Genomic DNA, 19,360 nt, shown 5'->3' with positions numbered 1-19,360 from the left:
GATCAGACATAATTTACCACCGGGAATTATGGGAGCAGACAACAGACAGCACCTCGGCACCTGAGGGTTAGAGCGTTATCGTTGTAGTAACTCTCCTCCCACACACTCTGGCATAGATTATACTGAAGAGTTCTCAGGCGGGGGGGGAGGGGGGGGGGGGGGGAGCTAGAAAGTCGACAAATCGACCGACATTTTACAGCACAGAGCGGAGAGGAGTCGCCGCCGTGCAGCAAGGCATTCTGGGATTGCTGAGCCTCTCCCTCTCTGACACGCGCTCGCTCCGCAGCGTCGGAGCGCGGTGAAGTGTCAAGTGCGCCGTGTGATTTCATTCCCGCGGATTCTTAACGCGCCTCTCAGTCAGAGCTGCTCAGCTTTCGCTGCCATGGAAATCCGTAGTGGAGCTTGCCGTTAGCTTGTAAAAAAAATAAAATAAATAAAAAATAAAAAACAGCATCATTACGGAGGATGAAGCGGTCCGAAAGACATCCCCGGGATTCGCTTTATCGGGGGATTGTGTCTGGTCTAAAGAGCGCAGCACAGCGGGGTTTTAGCACTGAGGGCACGAGCGCTCATGCACTCCCGCTGAGACTCTGACAGCTTCCTGTCTCCTAAGATACACCACACGGCCAAAAGTATGCGGACGCCCGACACCCAAGATCTCATCCGAAATTATGGCCGTTTAATATTTAATATGGAGCTGGTCCACCCTCTGCTGCCGTAACAACCTCCACTCTTCTGGGAAGGCTTCATACTAGATGGCTTTATACTAGATTTATACTACAGCATTGCTGCGTGGATTTGCTTCCATTCAGTCAGAAGAGCATTAGTGAGATTGCGCACTGATTGGCCAATTAAGGCCTGGCTCGCAGTTGGCTTTCCAATTGATCCCAAAGGTGTTGGATGGGGCTGAGGTCAGGGCTCTGTGCAGGCCAGTCAAGTTCTTCCACACTGTTCTCAACAATACCATTTCTATATGGACCTCGCTGTGTGCCCGGGGGCATTGTCATGTTGAAACAGGAATGGGCCTTCCCCCAAACTGTTGGGGAAGCACAGAATTGTCTAGAATGTGATTGTATGCTGTAGCATTTAGATTTGCCTTCACTGGAACTAAGGGGCCTAGCCCAAACCATGAAAAACAGCCCCAGGCCAAGAGGTGTCCAGATACCTTTGGTCATATAGTGCACATCCAACATTACCGGACATTCTCTGTCTGGTTTTTTATATGTGAAGAAATGTATACTGAACGTACATATACATGTATATGCGTGCACGCACACACACACCGACACACACAGACACACTCATGCTCACACACACACACGCTCACACACAGGCACGCACGCACATGCACACACACACACACACACACACTTCCCTAATGTGCTCCTTTGAGCACCACTCTTGCCCGGGTGGTTTCTGTTTCATCGGGCAAACTCGGCACATTTTAACGAGCCGCAAGATCTCGCTTCTCCGAGAAACGTCTGCTCCGGGAGAAAGCAGAAGGAGAGCCGATCGAGTCGAGTCGAGGAAAAAAAAGCAAACAGAGGAAGAAAAACCGTCACTTAGTCGTAGCCCAATGCAAAGTGCAAATTAAAAGTGTAATGTCTGACAGAGTGCAAACATTAGGCTCCAGGAAAAGGGGGTGTTTCCCAGGAGAAAGAGGAAAAAAAGCAGAAAACGGGCCTGCAGCCAGCCGTTTGATGTGAAACATACGAGACGAAGCGGATTCTCAGGCATCTCTGCCCACCTGCCTGTGACATCCCCCGAAGGGCTCAGATAATGATTTTTCCTCCCAAGTCCTCAGCGAGCCAGAAGAATCATTTCTTGCTGACGCCTCAGCTCACGGCTCACGGCTCACGGCTCACGGCTCACGGCTCACGGCTCACGGCTCACGGCTCACGGCTCACGGCTCACGGCCTGATCCTTTTATTCTGTACGACTTTATTGTTCACAGTTTGAGTGATGTCAGGCGATAGATAGCCTACTGCTACTGCGTCCACACCGCGTTGGATCAAACCCTCGCCGGTGATGTCGGGAGATGGATAGCCTACTGCTACTGCGTCCACACCGCGTTGGATCAAACCCTCGCCGGTGATGTCAGGCGATAGATAGCCTACTGCTACTGCGTCCACACCGCATTGGATCAAACCCTCCCCGGTGATGTCAGGCGATAGATAGCCTACTGCTACTGCGTCCACACCGCGTTGGATCAAACCCTCACCGGTGATGTCAGGGGATGGATAGCCTGCTGCTACTGCGTCCACACCGCGTTGGATCAAACCCTCACCGGTGATGTCAGGAGATAGATAGCCTACTGCTACTGCGTCCACACCGCGTTGGATCAAACCCTCGCCGGTGATGTCAGGGGATAGATAGCCTACTGCTACTGCGTCCACACCGCGTTGGATCAAACCCTCGCCGGTGATGTCAGGGGATAGATAGCCTACTGCTACTGCGTCCACACCGCGTTGGATCAAATCCTCGCCAGTGATGTCAGGAGATAGATAGCCTACTGCTACTGCGTCCACACCGCATTGGATCAAACCCTCACCGGTGATGATCGTTAACGTGTGTATTATGGAAGCTCAGCACATTTAGATGCATGTTAGACCATGCAGGCATTAGTGTTTTAAGTTTATTTCTCTCGCAGAAAGACAGGACTGATCTGAAAGGCCTCTAACACCTCTCATACGTCTGCCCTTGTTATCTTGTCATCATGTTCATCAGTGCCTTCTGGGAAATTTCTCTGTGGCTCTTTCACTCCCGTTCATTAAAATGCTATCTTTATTCTGATGCTAAAGGTTAAGCCACTTGTAAAGATCAAAAGCACTTCACATAAGGCACAGCCGACGCCAACAGTATTTTGTTCAGTCCACTCAGTTGTTCAATAAAATAAAATTTTTGAAAATTAAAAAGCAAAGCTATGGTCTTAACCTCTGAGCGCATGTGTAGGTTTGTGGTACTAAAGAGTTAGCAGGAAGATATGTATGTCATACAGTATGTACAGATAGTGGCCAAAAAGTGAGATTTAAACAATATTTCAGCAGTGAAGGTGTTTTCATAATGGTGTGAGTGCATTTTCCTGACATGGTTTGGATGCACTCATACGGTTATAAGGCAAGGTTTATGTCAGTCATTACTGATTGCTACGGAGTCACCATCTGAATCTACATGTTAAACCATTCCTTTCCTGTACAGAAGAGCATCTTTCGAGATGAAAAATCTCATCCACAGAGCAGGAGTAGTCTGGCAATGGTAAGAGGAGAACAACACTGACCTTATCCATCCCACAAACAAGCAACGCAGGTCAACACCCTCACCAATTAACTCACTGGGTCTTTTTCATTTTAATATGCAAGAACCTTGTATCTCCCCTTAGACTCACTGCGCTTGAAGAGATTGCAGATCTTAAGATTTCACTTATGACTTACATTTTATACCAGGAACCAAATTAGTTCCTCTTCCTTAAACATTTTCCAGAGCCTCTCTTGTAGTACAGCACCCAGAACTGCACACTGTACTCAGGCAAAGGGGGTGTGACTAGGGCACTGCCATTGTAGAGCATAAACATACAGTGAATGCCTCTGATTTATACTCAGTATTGTTTGTTACAGCCCAGTCCCTACCACAGAGGCTGCAGGTAATGGCAGGTAAATGCAGGTAAACACTCTCTGTTAAAGTGACAAACCGTGCATTTCCTCTCTTAAAAATAGTATGAAATTAACAGGTTTCCCCCCCCCTTCTTGTTCCTGCTGTTCTTCCCGTCACATTTACACACCTGTGGGGGCCGCTGGCAGTGTACCCCCAGCCCGCCATTTTGCACAAATGTTGCACCTCTCCACACCTCACTCTCTCCTGTCCTCAGAGTAGAGGGAGGGTGGGAGAGAGGGATGGAGGGATGGAGGGAGAGAGGGATGGAGGGAGGAGTCACATCCTTTCATGTCCGACACATTTTTCATTTGTTTCATCCACCGGCAAATGTGAATTACCATAACAAACCAAACAAACAAAAACTAAAAAGTGTTACCATAACAAACACAAAAAAAAAATAAAAAGAGAACAAACAAAAACTGAAGTGTGTTCGTTCTGGCGTCTGAAAGCCAAGCGCAGAACGCATTTGCGGTTCGATCAGCGGAGACGTCCGCTCAGCCCGCGCGGGGCGGATTATTAGATTTTTCTTCTCAGCCGAGTTTAAAATGAGCCAATTTGGACACGGTAATGAGACGCTTTGTTCTGCCTCGTGCGAGAGCAGCGTAATAAATAACGGTGCCCGGGAGGAGGCTGCACGCGATGCGAGGAGCCACTTCCTGTTTCAGCCCCCGGTGGCTTCCTGCACGCTGCATGCGGTTAATTTCGGGGAAAATCACAATCGGCACCCCTCCAAACGTCTCAACGCGGAATGAGAACTCTGCGGCATTCTGCCCACTGCATATCCACATAGAGTACTTAACAATCAAAGTCATTTCATACCAAAAAAAAATTATAATTATTATTTTTTTAACAGCCATCCTCTGAAAGTGTTTTTATTTTAATTTAACCTTTATATATACAGGCTTGGTTGACCGAGCACACATGCTCCTGTACAGCAACGCCCTGGTAATTCACCCCGCCCCCCACTCCCACTCCCACCCCCTCTGTGTGAAATCCACACAGATTCAGATCTTGGCCATTCTTGTGGTGAGGCGACAGTGCTATCCCACTGCACCACCGCGCCGCCTCAAGAAACAGCGCTTAAATACAGATCGCACCGCGGCTCGTATATCAGACGCACAAACGCACGGTCCCGAACAGCGGGAAGCAACATTAGGCAGAAGCGACCTGCTGAGAAAAAAATGACAACAATTTGCCTGCCTATAGTGCACAGATGAATCATAATTAAGTCGATAACGTAAGAGTGTTGAACTATATACAGCATAGATAACTGCCAACATAAACAGAAACACCAACCATAGGGTCAACTCTGCAAGGTTCTCGATGGGCTGCTCTTGACAAAAATGCCGGCTTCCGCCCTAGATCAGGGCAGCCCAACCCTGTTCCTGGAGATCTACAATCCTGCCGGTTTTCATTTCAACCCTGATCTGGCACACCTGCTTCTCCTAATTAGCAGCTCAATGCAGATCTCTGGCTGTTGAATGAGGTGTGGCTTTGTTAGGTTTGGAGTGAAAACCTACAGGACAGGAGATCTCCATGAACACGGTTGGGCAGTTGAGCCATTTTCCCTCGCATTTCAAACCAATGTATGGACATCATGGTCAAGGGGTAAGGAGTTTCAACCACACTTGCCCCTAGTTTCTGATGTCTTTACCTTGGACATCACCTTAGCCACTGTTCCTCATCAAACAGAAAGTTCAGCAGTCTTATGCACAAAAGCCCCTGGCAAATACGCCCCAACGACCACCCCTCTTTCAAAATCATGGAGATCTCGCTATAGTAACCAAAATAATGCGTAACTAGGCCAGCCCTGTGGTTTTACACACAGCTGTGAGTGTGCTGGGATGCTAACTGCTTAAATAACTCCAGTAGCCACACCTGTGTGGAAGCACCTGCTTTCAATATACTTCGTATCCCATATTTAATCCAGTTTTTTTCTTTACTTTGGTAGTTACCTATACGCAGGAATACAATACAAAATGCGCATATGGGTTCACTTTAACATTGTTTGTTACAATATTGCACAGTATGCGACACATTATGTGAAGTATGATAGATGGAGTGAAAGGACTGTTTAGTGCAGTGTGCTTTTTGCCCTTACAAATTCAAAAACAAATATGAAAATGTCCAATTTTACTGAAGTGCTACCTACCACCACTGGAAAATAAACGTTGGGGTGATTTCATACTTACACACGCACACACGCACGCACGCACGCACGCACACACACACACACACACACAAACACATACCCACACACACCCCCACACACACACACACACACACACACATACCCACACACCCACACGCGCACGCACACGCGCACACACACACACACGCGCACGCACACACACACATACACACCCACACACACACACACTCACGCACACACTCACACTCACACTCACACTCACACTCACACTCACACTCACACTCGCGCACACACGCGCACACACGCGCACACACACAATTTCCCGAAAGGACCGTGGTTGTGATTTTTAAGCGAGGCGAGCCTGTAAATGGCCTATTTTCGCTCCCCAGACCAGAGTTTACGAACACAAACCGAACGAGGCTTAGGCTGAGCCCTCGGCCACGTCCAATGAACACAGAGCTAGGCCTATATGATACAGGCCTTTCCCAGCACATGCCACTGTCATATCCTCTGCTTTGTATGTTTTAAAGCACGCTATCTAGCTGAATCAATTTTTCATAGAATACGATCATAATTATTAATAAAAAATGTACCTCATAGGCATTTGAGTAATTAAATGAAATATAGCACAAAAGATAAAATGTTTGCAGTAGACTGTATAGTTTTGATTATGAGTATGAGAGTGAATGGTGTATGAATGGTGTGTGTGCCCTGCGATAGATTGGTGGCTTGTCCAGGGTGCATTCCTGCCTCTCGCCCATGCATGCTGGGATAGGCTCCAGCACCCCCGTTATGCTGCCCGGGATAAGCGGGTATGGATAATGGATGGATGGATGAATGGGTGGTTGTACACTATTTGTGGTGAATTATAATTATTGTTATTATTTATTTATCCAGGGCAGCCTGTGTACATTTTACATATTAAAGCAAAGGGGGGGCTTGGGGGAATGCAGAAGCAGCTGGGGTCAAGCACCTGTCACTCAAAGGAACTACAGCGCCAGCCCACCTGGGAATCGGAGTCCGGAACGTTCCTTCTGCACGCGCCCAGTCCGCACGCACAGCGATGCCCACTCTGCATTCATTATGGGTCTCAGGGGGAACGGCGGCGGCGCCTCAGACCGCTACGTCTGCTCCGTTAGCCAGCCGCGGCGTCCTGCGCGAGTCTGACCATCCAGCGGAGCGATAGAGCGACATCAGAAAGGGGGGGAGAGGGAGGGAGGGGGGGAGGGGGAGAGGGAGAGATAGAAATGGGGAGAGAGGGATAGAGAGAGAGAGAGAGAGAGAGGGAGAGAGCATATTCTGTCAGCAAAAAGTAAAAGCAAAATGGCTGTAAAGAAAATTATAATGAGTGATGGTTCGATATCAAAACGATTTTTTAGTGCACATTCTCATTGGTGTGCGTGCATGCGTGCCTTCATAGCTGTGGCAGAAAATTCCCTTTTCGAAGTCCTACTGTTTGGAGTAATGCAGTTTTCACAGGCGCATATTGTAAATGGGATTTACTGCAAATTGATTGTACCATAAATGGTCGCCATTGACATGTTAATTTGGTTGAAGAGAAGCATGAAGTTCTGCATGGCTGCGGTTGAAGGGTAAACCGTGTTCTGGAACTTCGGTGTGTAATAATGAATCACACCTTCATACCACCCTGCCTTTAATTTCAAATGCACAACTTACACCGTTTCCACCAACGCTGAAAATTAAGATCCAGATTTACTGTGATTTACTATTAATCGACAAAAGCGGCATTTAAATTAAAAAAGGAGTACGAAGTAGTCACTGATACATCAATTACCAGTAGTCAATTACCAGCAGTGAGTGTTACATCAGCATTAGAATGTTCAGTTAAGAACATTCTAAACACAGTTTGGTAACACCTTGAAGGGTTAAGCCCGTTTCAGGGCTAAAGTGAAAGCATTATGTTAAACAGTCTATTCTGATTCCAGTCCACTAGTGCGGCACTATGCCCCAACTAGCCTAATTATCGATAAAAAGATAACACATGTAGACATAGAAAAAGATTATTTTATCACAGTGCCTCAAAATGAAGAAAAATTAATGTTTTTAGGAGCATAATGGAATAGGTTTGGTACTATCCTCCCAAGGCCCAGTAATTCATTTCAGTCACCTGTAGGGGAACATAAGCCTCTGGACCTAATCTCACAAACCAAGCACTCTACTATGCTGACAGTTACACACCAAGGGCCATTCAATAAAAATAAAATGCATAATATATATGAAAACATTTTCACAGCGACACGTCATTCCAGGCCCTTGTATTACCTCACAAACACTAAAACACTAGGACCCAGGAGGGTATAGGCCTACTGCATAGACAGGCATACTGTATAGACAAGCGTACTGCATAGATAAGCATACTGTATAGATAAGCGTACTGCATAGACAAGCGTACTGTATAGACAAGCGTACTGTATAGACAGGCGTACAGTATAGACAAGCGTACTCCATAAACAAGCGTACTGTATAGACAGGCGTACTGTATAGACAAGCGTACTCCATAAACAAGCGTACTGTATAGACAGGCGTACTGTATAGACAAGCATACTGTATAGACAGGCGTACTGTATAGACAAGCGTACTCCATAAACAAGCGTACTGTATAGACAAGCATACTGTATAGACAGGCGTACTGTATAGACAAGCGTACTCCATAAACAAGCGTACTGTATAGACAAGCGTACTCCATAAACAAGCATACTGTATAGACAGGCATACTGTATGGACAAGTGTACTCCATAAACAAGCGTACTGTATAGACAAGCATACTGTATAGACAGGCGTACTGTATGGACAAGTGTACTCCATAAACAAGCGTACTGTATAGACAAGCATACTGTATAGACAGGCATACTGTATGGACAAGTGTACTCCATAAACAAGCGTACTGTATAGACAGGCGTACTGTATAGACAAGTGTACTCCATAAACAAGCGTACTGTATAGACAAGCATACTGTATAGACAGGCATACTCCATAGACAAGCATACTGTATAGACAGGCGTACTCCATAGACAAGCATACTGTATAGACAGGCGTACTCCATAGACAAGCATACTGTATAGACATGGACCCCGCGGTTTAAAATATGAAGCAACACAACAAGCCGTTATCCAATCTAGTTTTATGGCCCGAGAGTAAACAGGAGCATCTGGCCGTCTTCAGATATGAATTTACAGCCTCTTCAGAACCGGCAGCTCCAAGGGGGGTGGGGGGGGGTGGGGGGGGGGTGAGGCACCGGGATTCCGCACATCACCGTTCGGTCAAAGCCAGCTGACGCATCACCCATAAAAATAAAAAAAAAAGAGTAACCGGACGAATTCTCCAGGTGCTAATTTGCAGCGTGACAGCAAGTGATCTGTACAAGGCCAGTGCTGCCCCAAACATAAATCAGGCCGGTCTCACAGAAGAAGAATGTGAACAAGAAGAAGAAAATAATATTAAATGTATGAAAAAATACACAGGTATACAAATACATAGTGTGGCACAGATCATTAGTCAGGCTTAGTACCTGAAAGGTTGCAGGTAAAAACCCAAGAACTAAGCTGTATAATAAATCTCTGTGTTTGGAAAAGAAATCGTAAGCAGTGTGTCACTCTGGATAATAGCATCTGCTAAGGAAATTCAATGAAAAAAGTAGGCTAGGTAAAGCTTGTGGAATGCATTAATAAATAAAAAGAACACAAACCATCCCACTTTCACTGTAAGTCAACTTCCTGAATTTACTCACGACAAGCAGCAATGATTAAATATCAAATCGTACACAATGATAAATATTATTAGGGAATGTGTCTTTTGTTCTCCAATGAACCATGGGATAGGTCAGCCTCCAAGAGAAAATGAAGGGGATAGCAGGCTTTCAGGGTCTAGGGCATTGAATTCTGGGTAATCTACAACCACACTTCTACAGTCCATGTGTTTAATTAACTGGGAGCTCTCAAATGGAACAGATGAAAAATAAAGGGAAGGGAAGAACAAAGAAAAAAAAACAGTTTCTGTGAATACGGTATAGGATACGGTAGAAAGGCAATTTACGCTGTATTGATTTATAGATAAAAAGGTAATGACGCTATTGCCTGGGAATGGTCAACAAGGCCTAGCCCACCATTCGATAAAGAACACAGAGGTGGTCATTCACAGGTAATAAAATGCAAAGAAGCATGAAAATGCGATCCGTGTAATCACCGAACCTGTGTTCATCTCCCAGCCTGTGCTACGCCATATCTTCTGCCAGCGATGCCCAAATCTCAATTCATAACATAGTGATAACACTGCTGTTCCACTGAAGGGAAAAGCGTTAGCTACATACCCTGGAACATGCATGAAGGAAATGCTAACAGAAACAACAGATAAACTAATTCCCTGAAAATAAAAGACAAATAATGTCATTATTTTTAAATCATGGTGGTCAACGCATTAGACACAATGGAAGAGTCCGTTCCATTTCCAATGTAATTACGAGCCATTAACCATCTTTCACATGTCTTTAGTGGACATTTTTAACCCAAGATGTTGCTTTTCCAACAGTAGGCGATTAGGAGCTTGGGAAACAGAAGATATCCATGGAGACATAAAGAGAATTGGGGAATATTGCCATTTTGTGCTATATGTGGATGACACAGCTCACATCTTGTCCTCATAGCTAAGAAGAAAGGATGGAAGGAATGAATGAAGAAAGGAAAGAATGAAAAATAGTTTCAATATTGTATTGGACCAGGAGTACACTGAACGGCCCATATATGCTGTGACCTGTCTAGTCATGCACTATGGACAAGGGGCATCATGTTTAACTACGTCCTTACTGTAAAAAATAAAACAATACATTTTGATGAGGGCGGAGGATATTCACTCAGTGCCTCTAAGGAGCAACTGACTTCAAACTTCCCTTCAAGGGGTGTAACAAAGAGAATACCGCGAAGTTCCCGCTAGGACACTATTTCTGCAACGAACTGATTTTAGCTGCACAATCTGCTCAAGGTAACGGTTGTTTGGTGCGAGTACGCCGCTTTATGTTTGCCGGTTTGTTATCAGCTACCGCAACTATCAACTGTTTACCTTCGGTAATGTACTGCAAATACCTTACACGTATCATGCTGGTTTATAACACTGAATATATTTATTGTAATGATGTAATTATCACTCAACGAAGTTTCTACTGACCGTTACGTTAGTTCCCGCCGTTCTATGTTCAAACTTGAATGAGGTACCTGAACCTAAACCGATTGTCGCGATTCTGGCGCAACTGTGGAAGCGCTGGACAAGGACAATTTGTAATTGCAGACGGGGGGAGACCGTCATGGGTATTTGGTAATATTTGCTAGTATTTAATTAGTTAAGTGATAATTAGAAATATCGTTGCAACTGATAATACATGTATGATAATTTAATAGTCTAAAGATTTATTTTAATTTCTTCTGTGAGATAATTAGATTTTTTGTGTGTGTGGAAATGGTACAGTCTGACTAGTGTCCATCAGCACAACCTATTTAAGCAGATCATTTACCATCATCAGTAAGTGGCTGGCAGTAGGTGAGCTCGAGTGAGATGTGAATGATTTTATTGTTTCGTGTAGGCCTATATATGTTTGTTAATAAGCTGTGAGGCACTCTGTAAATTAAACACTACTTGGGTTTCACTCTCCATTTTCACTGTAAAATCCGTAGCCTCGACTATCCTTGTAACAAAGAGTATGAATGCGCCCACACGATAGAAGGCAAATGTGTTCTTTCACTCTTCACTGGCACAACACCCTTATTATCTCTTTCTTTCTTCTGTTCACTAAGTGCACGTGTATCAGTTGCAGCGATTAATCAGTCACTAATTGCCAATTGAAGTCACAAGGTTCTGGCTTATTATGGGTATAATTATGGGAATAAGGGTAAGGAACTGGTCTTGTAACCTAAAGGTTGCAGGTTTGTTTTCTGGGTAGGACACTGCCATTGTACCCTTGAGCAAGGTAGCTACTTAACATGCATTGTTTCAGTATATATTCAGCTGTAAATGGATGGCGTGTAAATGCTATGTAAAAGTTGTGTAAGTCACTCTGGAAAAGAGCGTCTGCTAAATGCCTGTAATGTAACGTAGCCTAATGTAAAGAGCCACTGGAAATAACGTATAGATCAGCAGTTTAAATTAAGGCTATCCTAAGTGTCGCTTTCTTTCATCTTGTGTAGGTTACCTCTGCCTGCATTTCCCACATATTACGTCTTTCTGCAGTCAGTCTCATTCTGTGAAAACGAGCTCCACCAGGGGGATAATCAACAGAGGCCTTCAATTAACGCATCGCAGAGCTGTGTCTTAAAGCCTTCGCTTTGCGCCGAACAGTTCCTCTGAGCTCTGGGTCAACGGTCACGGCACGCGGCTGCAAACGGTAAGGTAAGCAGTGCTATCCGAACGCTTGTAGCTAGGCTACATTTAAAGCAATTACGGTATGCGATTGCTGGCATCGCTGTTCAGCGAGTGGGTGGGGGAATCGGTTACAGTACATTTTGAGGATTAGCCAGCTTCTCCTCTAATTTTGTTTCACGGCCCCTCGGTATATGAGGTGATGTAAAATGGGGGGGCGAAAAGCACACTCAGCTTGTGGCGCCACCAAGACCTCTGACAAAATGTTCTTTTAAAAAAATTTTTATTGAGTACAATATTGCTGAATCAATAGCCATGGAGTATTTTAGCGGCTAAGCCAACTCTTAATGCTGTGTAAGCAAGAAAGAAAAAAAAAATCAAGAACAAGAGCGAAGTAAAGGTGAATTGCTTTTTTTTTAATGAATATTGAAAACGTATCACTTTTAGATCCTGGACTGGCTGTTAGGCCATTATAACCTGCTGTCTTTATGCAGTCGGCTATTTAGTGCTTGGAATCACTTTTTTTTTTTTTTTTTTTTCTCTGGCTTGTAGTGTGGTTTTATTAAAGTGTTTTGTCCTCAGGAAGTACATTTTTTTTTCTTGTCATTGACTGACTGTTACATGAAATATTACTCTACATTTTTTACATTAGGCATTTATTAGAGCCCTGTGTCCAGGGAAACTCGCAGAGCTAATATTTTTTTTACACGCAATTGGTTTATACTTATTTACTGAATCAATTCAGGTTACGTACCTCATTCAAAGGCACAACCGCAGCGCCTCAGCTGGGAATTAAACCTGCAAACCTAGATGAAAGGCTATTTCCTTAGCCATTATGCTGTACTACCACCCATTATGAAAGCCTGTATAAGACACAATTGATAATGCCAAATGTAAGTTGACCTGCTTATTTGATTAGTTAATAAAAAAAGTAAATGTCTACAGGTGTGATGTCTGTTGAACAATTATATCGACATTAAACGCGCTATACGTGGAAAAAGAGATTCACAGCATCATCCAGCTTTGCTTCAGAGTCGGGAGAACGATCGGCAGATTTCCTGTGTTCCGGAAGCAGAGGAACCACAGATAATAAATGCCAGCGCCGACTGTGCTTATCAGCCCAAGCAGATGCATTCCTAATATCCAAATGCGTTTATATATATATATTTTTTTCGTTCTTTCCCAAAAATGTCAGATTTTGCGTGACATTATAAGGCTGTTTTTCGCTCGCATGCGGGCGCTGATAACCTCCTGCTGTGGGCCTAAGCTATCCCCGTCCCATGCTAAGGCACGCCCCATTAAAAGGCAGGGATCTCTGGGATATCGCCCCCTTCAAGAGGGGCCCGGGACAGGCACGGGGGGGAGCCACGCGGTGCTGCCGTCATTTTTGCGTGGGTGTTCCGCCAGTCCATTAACACTTGAGTGTTGACTCGGGTTTATTTCCTCTTAACCCCCCCCCCCCCCCCCCCCCAGAACCTGTCAGATTTCCTGCCCGGATCCTCCGTTTCCTGCTATCTGCGTGTCACCTTATCTGCGAGAACAGATGGGCGGTCGTCAGGTAAAGATCCGCGGGCGCGTGCAGCGACTTCTCCGTTCCGTACGCGCCACATCGCACGCGTGCCGGCTACACGTGGCCTCCGCACAGATTCTACAAACCCACCAGATGTGCAACTCCTGCGTTCCGCGTCACTCTCCACCAGATGTGCAACTCCTGCGTTCAGCATCACACTCCACCTCTGTCAGCTACGGGAGGCCGTGGCTGGCACTGCGGCAGGAGCTTCCGGTGCTATATTACGGGAGAACCCGCAGTGATTGTTACATCAACATTATAACGTTCACCTGTGAACATTCTTATCGCACGCTGTATTTGTGATCTTGCACCTTAAAGGGTTAAAAGGGATCAGGCTCTGTGGAAGTGGGGGGGGGGGGGGGGGGTGAATAACTCTGGTCTGTGGAATCCGGCTGCTTCAACGCCAGAGGGCTGGGATTGGGGGGGGAGAGAGATTTGATTAAATGCCACAGGAGTTTCCCCACATTGCCTAACCTGTGTGTGTAAGCACTAATGTAGATCCAGATTGACTATATGCTGATTCTGTATCTTTGGGGGGTGAATAGTTTCGCCCCGCCGTGCCGGGAGGGTATTGAGCGGCTGTAGGTCACGCAGCGCCGACTCTCGGTTAAAAGTGAGCGATGGCGGCTTGATGGGTCCCGCTATCGGCTCTCTGGAAACTGTGCGCGGATGGGGACGAAGGGGCTGGCGAGGGGAGGGGGGGGCCCCAGAATGAATGCGCGAAAAACTCGTTCCCAATTTACATGAGCGACGCGTTCCGCGTATCAGCTGCCCCTCCGGAGGCAAGGAATTGAGTTATTGACCCAGGTAGAAAAAAAATAAATTCATAAACGCGGTGACATGCAGGTACAGCTCGCTTTATGAAAGAAAAAGAAAAAAAATCCCAGCCTGGTGAACAACGACCTTAAAATGTGCCCTATTCTTACCGATTTCTATGTTTAAAAATATAAGAAGCCCAGTTCTAAATGGGAATTTCATCAGAGAAAGGGTGGGAGTTTCTTCTCATCACCGTTAATAGATCTTATGATGGTTACTGTGCCACTGCCTCCTGATAAGCATACACCCCCCCCAGGACAATTACTAGCTTGCTCACTTTCTCACCATGGCCCTTTTCAAGCAAATCTTTCCAACGGAAGTTGTGGTGACACAAACCCTCCCTCCCTCGCACCACTTCTGTGGGCCCGCTTGCATTTCTCTGTTTGTTTGTGATATTTATCTTCAGAGGCTGAGCTAAGGAGAAGGCTCTGACCCCCCCCAAAGAAAGGGAGGAAAATTACAGGAAGCTGATGGCGGGACAAAATTCTAGAACACCGTAACAGTGGGGGACAGTGTCTGACATTTTCTACCTTTCGTCCAGTTTTTAAGTGAATACTTTTACATTACATTCATTTGGCAGACGCTTTTATCCAAAGCGACGTACAAGAAGTGCATTTTCATGATCGTAGACAACTGCTGAACACGGGTTCAGTAAGGTACAGTTACTTATTTTGTACAGCTATTTCTAGCCGAGAACAATGAACACTATCCTGGTCTAACATCTGCAAAGCCAAACTAGGCAGAAGATTAAGCTAGAGTATTAGGACAAATACAATTTACCAAAAAGTGCAGGGATGGGGCAACATGTAACATGTAAGTGACAGGAAAAAGGGTTTTTTTTTTATTTATTTATATATATATATATATATATATATATATATATATATTATACACAGCATGGTGGTGGTTATTCTAGGTATAGTCTGAAGAGATGAGTCTTCAGGCCACGGCGGAAGATGGATAGTGAGGGGGAGGTTCGGAGAGGGACGGGGAGTTCGTTCCACCACTGGGGAGCTAGGGTGGAGAAGCTCTGTGATCCCTTTGGGCGGGTGGGAGGGGTTCCAATCCAGTTTTTTCCCCAATTCAAACCTTTTAAGTTTTGGTTCAGCGCAGATACATCCATTATCTATACCCGCTGATCCTGAGCAGGGTCATAGGGGGGGTGCTGGAGCCTATCCCAGCGTGCATTGGGCGAGAGGCAGGAATACACCCTGGACAGGTCTCGAATCCATCGCAGGACACACACACCATTCACTCACACACTCGTACCTATGGGCAATTTAGAGTCTCCAGTTAGCCTAAGCTGCATGTCTTTGGGCTGTGGGAGGAAACTGTGAGGCGACAGTGCTACCCACTGCACCACCGTGCCACCCTGCACAGATATAGTGCTGTGAAAAAAGTATTTTCCCCCCTTCCTGATTTCCTCTATTATTGCATTTTGGCACAAATGATATGGGTGTTTGATAACCTGTTTCATTAAATAAAATAAATGAAATAATTTAAAAAATGGGTTTCCTCAGGTTTCTCTCTGTCTAATATTACATTTTGTTGAAAGATATGAAACCACCGAGTGTGACAAATATGCAATAATGGAAGAAATCAGGAAGGGGGCAAATACTTTTTCATGGCACTGTAAGAGAGGGAGGGGGAGGGCATAGAGGTAGAGGGGGGGGGGATATCGCTTAATTTCAAGCGGGGAAGCAATGGCAGAAAGCAGAAAAATAAAGAAAAATGGGCTCTCAATCTTTCCGTGCCAGGACTGTGTCCCGGGGGAAGCGAGGTGATATAAGGTGTTTCCACTGCCCCAGGCAGGTATACCATTTCTCTACCCCCCCACCCCCCCCCCCCCCCACCCCCCCCCCCCCCCCCAGGGGGAAAACGGTCCTCTGTGTGAATGATATAGCGTTAGGCTATTCTGTGAGTCATGGGTGTGGGGGGTGAGGGGGTGTGTGGGAGACAAGCCAGGAGAGCAGCAAGGATATCAAAACAGAGCTAGCCAGGTAATCACTTAATGCCAATGGGCTTTTTTTTAATGTTTTTATGTTTTTAGCTACTATTAATTTAAATGTTATTTCAGTCAGCAAAGTCAGCAACAAACCAAAGTTCCTCTTCTAAATTTGTCAAGTGAGCCTTAGGAAACGAAGCTCCAATACTGTGTTGTGACAAAGCTAACTAATTATTTGTACACCCAAGATATTTTTTAAAGAACCTCTAAAATATAAGTTATTTATCACATAAAAACTAAAGAGAATTTGGCTGCACAAGGCCAACTTCTGTCCTGCATCCGAGTGAAGTTCCCAAACCTTCCTCTCACACCTGATTTTATCAGTGCTAATTAAATTACCACCTGGTGTGTGGTTGGCTGTTTTGGGTAGAAATGGTAATGTGCTGTCTGATATGTAACTGTTTTGAAATTGCTGAAATTTAGGTACCCGTGACATGTTTAAAGTTCAGTTCGAGTACAAACAAATTCATTAAAGTGAAATTCACGCTGGTTAAAATATGGCGCCTCTCTCCTCGCATTACAGTTTATGAATATTAGGCCTTGGGTTTCAACCTGGTGGGGGGGTCATTGAAGGTATTAATTGGAATGGGTCCTTCACCAGGCACTTTGATCCCCCCCCACCCGCCCCCCGGGCCATCGGAGTCCCAAGCTATGCCTCCCTCACTTCCCTGATCAGAAAAGGTTTAAAACCCCTGCATAATAATGGATTATGCGGCCAATATAATGAGGGAGGGTCACAGGGTCTGCAGGTTTAACTCCAGTCCTGAAGAGCTGCAGTGTCTGTTGATTTTTTTTTTTTTTTTGTGGTTTCATGTAAAGCCTTGGGGACGAGGTGTGTGGAGTCCTTAGCCAATGTAAAACTTCAGTGAATCCCTCTTGCCATAACATACCAAAACCCAGCAGACACAGCGGCCCTTCAGGCCTGGAGTTTGACACCCCTGTTCTAAGCAATTTCAACTCCAATATTGGAAATACATTTATCAAGCCCACCATTTGAATTATTTGTTCGGTCCTAGTATGAAAAGTAATGCTGCAAGGATCTATGTTTAACCATTCCGGTTTCTAGGTCTGTGAAATTCCACACTTTGAAATTACACTAAAGTGTCGTACGGACTGCAAAATGGTTGAATAATCGTACACTAATCAAATTGTCATAATTGTATGATAGCTCATAGTATAATCTGTTTTGTCATCTCAAGGCTTTGGCAGGTAAATGCTGGGTTGAGATTAAACTCGTATATCAGACTCTGACATTTGCTTGCTGATTCAGAGTGAAATGGACGTGTGCATGCGTTTCACTCTCCTTAAAATCTTTCTCAGTTCAGGGATTTAATGTCCATGTGGCATGGAACGTTAAAGGATTAATTGGTCATGGGGAAAAATGATAAATCAGAAACACTACTACTCACCACCATACATTTAAACTGGACAGTACAGACATACATACAGTCCTTTAGACACATTGTAGTGGGATTGGTATACTGTATCACTGTTTACTATTCACTATTATTTAACTCTTCAATGAAAAACCAAGAATGAAGGACTAAGAGTAAGTTTGTGACATCACCATAGTACGGTCAGTGTTCACCTTTCAGATAGAAACGACACAGAAGCTTCACCAATCACGACATACATTGCTAACAACAAATAGAATACCGCCAATGGTGATTGGTCCTTATTTCCAAGGCCCATGAACTGTAAGGTGACAACTCCTCTCTTATCCCTAGTATCTGAATGTGAGGGAACTTTCCAATGACATTAGTGATTGGATAGAAACTCATTTATGAATTTACTCATAACAGAAATATGCCACTGTGATGTCACAAAGGGGCACAGGTGGGGAAAAGGAGAAGGTACAGGTCTCAACAATCAATATGAACTTCAACTAATGCGTGTGTGCGTGCGTGCATGCATTTTCTGTGCCTATATTCTAGCATTGTTCCATTTGAATGATGTCACTACATGGATTCTTTTGCCCCCCCCCCCCCCCACCCCCACCCCCCCCCCCCCCCCCCCCCCCCCCCCCCACCCCGCTGCCCCCCGGTTCTCTACGGGGAACCTCCAGGGTCCCGTTTGCTCTTTGTGCACCTCAGGTGTTCTCCGAGGCCCTTAGGCAGGGTAGTGCCGTTTTAGGGAAGCTCTTATTAGCGCTGATTAAAGAAACGCAGGCACAGACGGAGCACGTTTGCGTCGGGTCGTGCTGCGCGCCGACTCCCACAGAGTCCCATTTCCACCGGCCCATCTCCCATTGGTGCAGCCTGGGTTCTGCAGTCGGAAAGCCAGAGGCAGTCAGCTACAACAATAACGCAGAACGCCGGCCAATCAGTCGCCCCCACCCCCGCCCCCCGCCCCCGCACACCTGTAAAGGTTCTTAATGTGTTTACCTGCTTTTCTCAATGAAGCTGGGCGGTCTCGCCCGGAAGCCACGGGGCTCCGGTGCCCGCGTCGCCGCCGCCGAGCCGAACACGGACGCGGACGCACGGTAAAGAGGCGGCGCGTTGCGGTGATTCATCTCTGTCGGGGTACTTTTCCGTTAATTTCATAAGAAACCCGCTTTTTGGTTTTTGAGTGCGTAGTGAATGGGAGCCCAAAATGTTTTCAGGAGAGGCCCGTAGTCTGCAGGATGTAATTTCATTACAATATTAATAATCGGTGCAATTCGTTTTCCAAAAGTAACACAAAGGCACGGAGAATGTGCTGTTTCTGCAACTGTGTACTAAATAAAGGGAATACAATTTTTCACACGTTTAATTGACATCAGGATTTTTATTAAAAAGATTCATTTTTAAATTATTTTCTGTTT

The 19,360-nt window shown here is 45.3% G+C and overlaps 2 long non-coding RNA genes across 2 annotated transcripts; one reads left to right on the top strand and one right to left on the bottom strand.

The window, feature by feature from the left end:
• Positions 1–354: 354 nt before the first annotated feature.
• On the bottom strand, positions 355–11,049 carry LOC118210185. The gene is made up of 3 exons (XR_004761815.1): positions 10,982–11,049; positions 6,810–6,966; positions 355–412 (listed from the first exon to the last, which is right to left on the bottom strand). It is a non-coding gene; the product is annotated as an uncharacterized LOC118210185 (long non-coding RNA).
• Positions 11,050–11,737: 688 nt separating this feature from the next.
• Positions 11,738–14,079, top strand: LOC118210350. The gene is made up of 3 exons (XR_004761838.1): positions 11,738–11,777; positions 12,038–12,196; positions 13,640–14,079. It is a non-coding gene; the product is annotated as an uncharacterized LOC118210350 (long non-coding RNA).
• The last annotated feature ends 5,281 nt before the right edge of the window (positions 14,080–19,360 follow it).

This window comes from Anguilla anguilla, chromosome 12 (assembly GCF_013347855.1).
Source record: "Anguilla anguilla isolate fAngAng1 chromosome 12, fAngAng1.pri, whole genome shotgun sequence".
Taxonomy (NCBI): Eukaryota; Metazoa; Chordata; class Actinopteri; order Anguilliformes; family Anguillidae; genus Anguilla; species Anguilla anguilla.
The sequence above is the reverse complement of the archived record's forward strand: the minus strand, read 5'-3'. Positions and strand labels throughout refer to the sequence as shown.